This window comes from Cyanistes caeruleus, chromosome 4 (assembly GCF_971803275.1).
Source record: "Cyanistes caeruleus chromosome 4, bCyaCae1.hap1.1, whole genome shotgun sequence".
In the NCBI taxonomy this organism is placed as follows: Eukaryota; Metazoa; Chordata; class Aves; order Passeriformes; family Paridae; genus Cyanistes; species Cyanistes caeruleus.
The window spans coordinates 16,291,507-16,299,227 of NC_141704.1; positions in this window are offsets into that span (position 1 = coordinate 16,291,507).

Sequence of the window (7,721 nt, forward strand, 5' to 3'; positions counted from 1 at the left end):
TTCTAAAAATATTTTAAATTTATTTTATATTTTATTATATATTTATATTTATATTTTAAATTAAATTTATAAATTTATTTTAAATTTGTCTAGTGAACTGAATAAAAATCCCTTCTATTGGTGCACTAACCTGCAGATCAGGATATTCTGATAATTTACTTGTTCAACCTAAACAAAATTACTTCACTTAAATCTACTTAAAGGTTTCTACCAACATAACCAAATCAGTTTCTAAATAGATGTTTTTAGGTTGGTACAACTCTTTAATATATATCTTTAATATATATCTTTAATATACATACTCACAGGTATCTGTGTTCAGTAGAAATTTTTGGAAATATTATTAAGAACTATGTTTTATTCTGAATTATAATTCAGATATCTCTATATATTTCTTGTGAATTTCACTTCTGCCTCATGCAAGGTGACAAAGTGGATATTTGTTCTGATTGGAATTATATTTATGATTCTTTAAAATTTCAAGGAAAGGATTTTACTCCAAAATAAATCACTGAGGTACTTTTAAAGGCAGGCAATTGGATTGGGCACAAGGTGTTTTAGAGAATATATAAAAACTAAATTACATGTGAAATTGAGAGTGAAATGAATTCACAGATGTTGGAAATACAGAAGGTTGCCTAACAATTCCCCAAGTTTACTAATAACCTTGCCTAAGATGAATGTTCTTTCTTGGGAAAAGAAACCAAAACAGCTGTGCCTGCCAGTCTGGGCTCAGCACATGGCTGGGGTTGCATTTGAAAGCCCGTCATGAAGGTGAGAAGGGAAAGTGAAGCACAGTCTCATGGTGCTCTCAAGACAGCTCTGAGGACTCTTCTTATCCCTGGATACAACAGAAAAACTTGCATTTACACGGTGGAAAATCCATCCTGTCTTTCAAACAGGGTTAGGAAAGGGAGCCTTGAAGTCTTTGGCTATCATTAGGGCTTGGCTTGATTCACCACACATTGCCACTGTAACATTACATTATGCTATTTGGATGAAAAAAATGTACAAATTAAAAGTTTTGATCCAAAGAAAAAAACTAATGCTTAAAAAAAAAAATCGGAATTAATGAGATCCTTCAGAAGCCAAAAAACCATTACTATATCCTGAAACATTGTTTAAAATGCTTGAGAAATATGATACTTTTATAGCATGTTTTTCATGTTGCATTGGTTAAATCATTCAAAATCATATCTCTGTATGGATGAATTGCTCCTTCTCTTGCCTGAAATTGTTTGGGATTACTCAAGCTTTAGGAGACCTCTTTTTTTCTCATTTCCATGTACTTAAAACCAGGATGAACAGAAATAATGGCAGAGACCTATAATATTCACTGCATGCCCTTTCCCAGCTGACTGCTTACTTTGAAACCATTCCCAACACTGCTGGCTATGCCCTTTAAGCAAACTCTGAAAAAGCAGATAATGCCTACACTTCCTGAAGAGCTACTTCCCTCTATGATCCTTTTATTCCAATAAAGATACAAGGTAAATACAAAACAAGGGGAAAACAGAAAGACAGAGCTTTACCTTCCACCTCAGTACCTACAATTGCTCCTTGCTTATTTTTCAAAATACTTTTTTTGTTTTACCTGGAAATGATTATCCAGAAATAAAAGCTAAATAAAACATTAATAGGTCACAAAAACTGTCAGAAGCCAGTCTCTTCTTCAAAATAGCTGCTGTTCAGTGTTTGCTATTGAAGTCTGCAGTGCCCATGGTTTGCATGTCTGAATGCCCTGCTGGCTCTCCAGAGCAGAGCAGCAGGTGGAGCAGAAGGAGAGTGTAACTCACATAAAGGCACAAGCCAAACAAAGCTGCTTGGTCTAATTTTAAGCTTACAAGAGCTGAAAATGTTTCTTTTAAATATATAGGTTAAGTTTCTGGAAGTATAAAGGATATATTCCATTTTAAGAACTGATAAAAAAGTTCACCATTTCAAAATAAGTTATTAGTATTTTTGTTGCAAATTATGTGTTTATGAAATATATTGTATACAATACTGCTTAGACATCTTTTGAGTAACAGACCTGGGAATTTGCATATATGCAATGGATTTCCATCAATTTGTAGACTTAAAAACATCTATAGGATTTATAATATCTTATGATTTTTTATAAAATAGTTACTTAAAAATTTTTTGCATTTTCTGTCATACACTTGCAGAAAAAATACTGTATCCTATTAAAAAAGTCATATAAATTCTGAACAGTAAGTTACTTGTTCTTTGATTATGTATGGTGAATTTTCCATCATGTTTGTGTTAAAGAACTCAGCTGTGCAAATGCTTTCAGTATTCTTTTAAAAATTTCTAAGTGATGCAGTAATTCTTAACAACAATGTATTTATTCTATTTTCACAAAATGAAGAGTCTGTAAAAAGTTAATTGGTATTAACCTTGAATAAAACATTGCATCTTTTTCCAAACTAACCTCTCATAATAAAAAAATTGCTGTCTATGAAAACCACTCAACTTTGCTTTTTTATATCACACTCTGTTCTTATTAATAGCTAATGATGAAGTAGAACATAGGCAATACTAAGGATACTGGCTGGTATCATGATCTGTATAAATTTCATCTGTTTAAAATTTTTGGTTTATTCCTAGGAAAATGAATTTTTAAGGATTACAGACCCACAAAAATATGTGTATATGCAAACACACCTGTACTCACACAACACTTGTTCCATTGACCCTAAAGTCTATTTTAGTAAAAATAGACTTTAAAAACCCTGGATATGCTTGTGAACAATATAATTTTTCATATTTTCACAGCAATGACCCAATGATCTTTCCTCCTCAAAACCTTCCACTTTTAGTTAAAATTTTGAGTTTAGGTATGGATTTCTACTTATCAGAAAGGTACTGCTTCCGAGTTTTCTGTTCATCCCTCCAAAGGAAGAAAGTATCATACACACAAAGCAGCCATATGTAATCTTCCACCTATGCAAAGTTAGTGCCCAAAAAGTCTGAAAATACACTGGCATATTCAAACTCTGTTCTTACAGTCATGCTGCATAAGCTGGGGTTTTTAGCCTTTTACACTGATAACATCACTAAATTTCCGAGCTCCTTATGCAAGATTGGAAAGTTCTCATACAAACTTCTGTGTAAACCAAACTAAAATAAACTAAAAAAAACCCAACAAAAACCTTCACTATGAATTATATGGCCAGCTCAACAATTCACAATATTTCAATCAATCCCAGAGGAACCTCATGTAGACATTACTGAAGACATTGAAGTATTCACTGTTGTAGTTAAGCTTCAGAACAAAATACTGAGTAAGACTGAGCAAAATAAAATGGATTCAAATGGAGCTGAGGATAAGGGCAGGATTTAATACCTCCATGTCAAAACATTTCCATACAAGCCACAATAACTGGGAAAAGCATCTTTAGACCTAAAAAATAATGGTTTATATTTTAAGGAAAATCCCAACATTTTAAGAAATGTATGTACAATTAAGACTCTGATTTCATCGTAGCTCTGTTATCTTTTGATAACACAAAATAACATCACAGACATTACAGTATCTTCTCATATTCTATTATTTTTTATTTTTAAAGGCATGTATTATTCCCTTATAATAAAGTCTGTACTGCTTAATTTCCCCAGCACTGGTTTTGTTTAGAAATTCAGGGCTCTAGTGATGCTTCTCAAACTAGTGTGTAGATACAAACACTTTAAAATACTATTCTTTTAGGTGTCAATTAACAAATTTTTTCAACATACAGGGCCAGTTGCTCTCACATCATTAAAAACAACAAAACATTTTTATATGCAAATTACTTAGAGAATAATCTATATGCAAGGAAATCCTCAAGGTCAGTTGATTGTATTAATTTTATGTCACAACACAAAGGTAACTAAAGTATTATTCATGCTCTTGTTTTTAAATGTACTTTCTATGCTCACAGACATTCAATATAATGAATGCCAATTGTTACCTTTATTGCAACCTACTTTCTAGGGACGTTATTTATTAAAAGAATCATAATAATTTGAACTCAGTGAAAAGGCCCACAGATTTTATTAATTCATATGTCATTCATAAAATAAAAAATGGACAGACAGCACAGAAGTTCTGTTTTGAACTTTCAGTTTTAAGTTTGTCCTAATTTGAGAACTTACAACTTATTTGCAAATATTGAAAAGGTTTGTTCTGTCCTCAAAGTGTGAATTGGCAATTTTAGGGAAGACCTGATATTTTCTTCTAACCTTTGGTTTAGTAGTAAAGCAGCATAATACCACTGCATTTCAATACAAATCAAAATGTCAAAAAACTGTACAATGTAAAGCATTTTCCTCTCTGTAAATGAAATGACATGTCTCCACTTAATCTTTGTCTTGTTTGTACTTTTTGCTTGTTCAGTGATCCACACAAACATGAATTTTCTACAAGTTAAATCGCCCTCAAGCCATTTGTTCCAATTCCAGGAGTGTTTTTACTTACACAGTATTTGAAGGAATTGCAGTCACACACTAAGGAATACACAGGAAATAGCTATTGAACATTGGGTGGTTTTGTATTGTCTTGATGAAGCATAAATTTTCAGACAAAGGAAAAGATTGGCTTAGGCAACTTGACTTTCAACTGTTCTATATCCTTGAAACCAGAATACATAGGATTCATGTGTATGTGTGAATGGGTGTACTCCATGTGCAAGATTTTAAGCAAGTGAAAGCCAATATGTTGGTTTAGAGAGAAATACCTATTTATTTCGCTGCTCCTCTGGTTTCTGCTACTTTGTCTTTTTCATCATAGTGTTCAGTCCCACAGAGCACAACATCACCTTTAACAGACCGCTGAGTTACTAGATAACAGCTTGTGCCAATTTAAAATCAGTCAGGTCTATGTCTCACTGTGCTCCCTTCCCTTCTTTTACCACTTCTTATGAGCAAAGGTCTAGCTAAATTATGGCAGCAGCTGGCAGGGAATGAGGAGCAAGTTTCTTTAATGATGAAACTGAGACAGCACTTTAAAACAGACCAAGAAGTTCCCTCTGAGGGTTTGAAACAAGAACAGCGATGGATGCAGATCCACAGACACATTAGCTGAAGGTGAATAACCTTTTGGCATCCTAGGAGGCATCCCTCACAATAGGGACTCTTTTATTAGTGATACATCACTGTCAGAGAAGTGACACTCCTGTAAGTCACACAAGATGACACTCCTGTAAGTCTACTTACGTTCATAAAAGGCAGCATTAGTCATTGTTATTTTCTGTTTAGATACAATGACTGTTCTTCTTTACAGGTATTCCCACCTTCTCCTTGTATTATGGCTATCTGAATTTATTCTTCTTTCAGGCTTCACAGAAGAAATTACACTTGAAAACACTGCAGTGGGCAGAGTCTGGATGGCCAAACAGGCAGGGAGATGCTTTCTCAGGGATGCAGGAAGGAAGCTGTGTAGAAAAGCAGCAGAGAAATGACAGAGGTGAGGTTGAATGAAACTGCAAACTGCCATTTTTTGCAAAAGTGAAAAGAAACGGAGTATTCATCCAAGATCTGAGGCATCTGCATATGTCTACCTTCTTTGCAGCACATCTTCATTTACACCTTAATTTCCCATAACATGATTATGTAGTGTAACATTAGTTGTCATAAACCTGATTTTACTCCCAGTTTGAAGATTTCACTTTGACTTTGAAGACCTAGCTTGATGTTGAAAATGTGATGCATCAACCCACTATTTGAACCCTCGTTTTTCAATGCACATGTGTGTCTATGTTGTACTAATATCTGACATTCTTACACATATTAATGCATGATACCAATTTAGTTTAAAATGTGAAAAGCTGTAATTCCTGGCATTCACTTGCATTAAGCAGTGATAGACTTGTCAGAGGACTATACAGGCCTCTTGTTTGTACTGCCCAAGGTTACACATGCTTCTACATGATACAAGTAACTTGCAGTCTCACAGTTGGATAAACATCCACTGGTTGTAGAAATAAGACAGAAGAATAAAAAAGTTTTCCTAAAATTAAAATTTTTCATTTTTTAGCACCAAGACTTAATTCACTGAAGTTTTTTTCAAAAGAAAATTGAATTTTGCATTTTGTAATTAATTTCTCTAAAGTCAGATTAGAGAACATTTGAGTGGGGAAGGGCAACTGAAACTGGAAAGAGCCTAAAGAAGCTGGAAGATAAAGCTGGAGTTTACACCAAATTAATCAGGTCTAGAACCGGATGTAGATATTTACAGAGAAAGCCCAGGTGAGAAGAAGGCTGGCAAGGTAATGTACTCGAGGTTATTATGCCTCCAGAACCCAAATATCTGTGTCTAACTATTATTCAGCTGCTAGCAAAAGGCTCAAACACTGCCATTTTTTGATGTATTGCAGCACACTAATGTCAATAGCCTGCTATTGTCACTGACTTTTTGACAATTACTTGAAGCAGCAGAAGCCAAAGAGTTAATTTTTTTCAGTCTCTGAACAAATTATATACATGATTGTGCTTGTTTTGGCTGGGGTAGGGTTAATTTTCTTCACAGAGGTTGGTATGGGCCTGTGTTTTTGACTTGTACTAAACACAGGGTTGATAATACAAAGATATTTTAGCTATTGCTGAGCAGGGCTTGTACAGAGCCAAGGCCTTTCCTGATGTTTGTGCTGGTGAGGGAGTTGGGGGTGCATGGGAGGTGGTTTGGTGCCCAAACTGACCAGAGGGATATGCCAGACCTTGTGACATCATGCTCAGTACATAAAGCTGAGGGGCAGAATGAGGAAGGGGGAGTGTTTGGAGTGATGGTGTATTGGCCATGTGATGGAGCCCTGATCTCCTGGGGATGACTGAGTACCTGCCTGCCTGTGGGAAGCAGTGAGTCAGTTTCTTGTTTTGCTTTGCATCTGTGCATGATTTTTGGTTTCCCTGTTAAACTATCTTTATCTCAACCTACAAATTTCCTACCTTTTACCCTTTCAATTCTCTCCTGCTGGTGAGGTAGTGAGCAAGCCTCTATGTAGTACCTGGTTGCTGACTGGGGTTAAATCACAACAATGACATATTATGACGACATTCCTTTTTCTAAAAGTTATTCTTTAAAACAGAAGGAAAATGGATGTTATATTAAGTATTAGTATGCATTCATTGCACAGCAAAGATGCCCCCAAAATTTAGATACTGATACCTTACAGTCATGCATTTTCTTGTCCTGTTCCAGTGTATTTTGTGGTAACAATTTACATGTCCATGTCAAGTTGTTTCTATGAAATTCTTGAACCATTTCTTCCATGAACCTGTAGCAGGGTTGACTATGCAGCAGTAATGTCTTTACGCTGTAGAATCCATAAAATTTTTGTTTTCAGGGGTTGGAATATATCTATAAGAATGCACAGACTTAAGGAGATTGAAAGAAAGGTTTCATCATATGGCTGTGTCAAATGTCTCTGACACCAAACTTTCTATAACATATACTACCCCTTATGCTCTTAAGAATGATACAGAGAAAAAGTACTATTTCTGAAATAAAACATATTAAAAAAAAATCTAGGAAAAGGCTTTTTCTGAATCAAAACATAGTACTGAAGTCAGAGGGATTTGGACAGTGCAAGTAAATGAGCCATGAAACCTAAGCAAGCAAAGAAGAGAAAACAAAACATTAACTATTTGCTCATTAAGGGATCAGATATTCTGTGCAGTGAATGTAGGGGGAGTTCTGTGAAAATTGCAGTTTACATTCTGCAATTTAGTTCTGTATCATAATA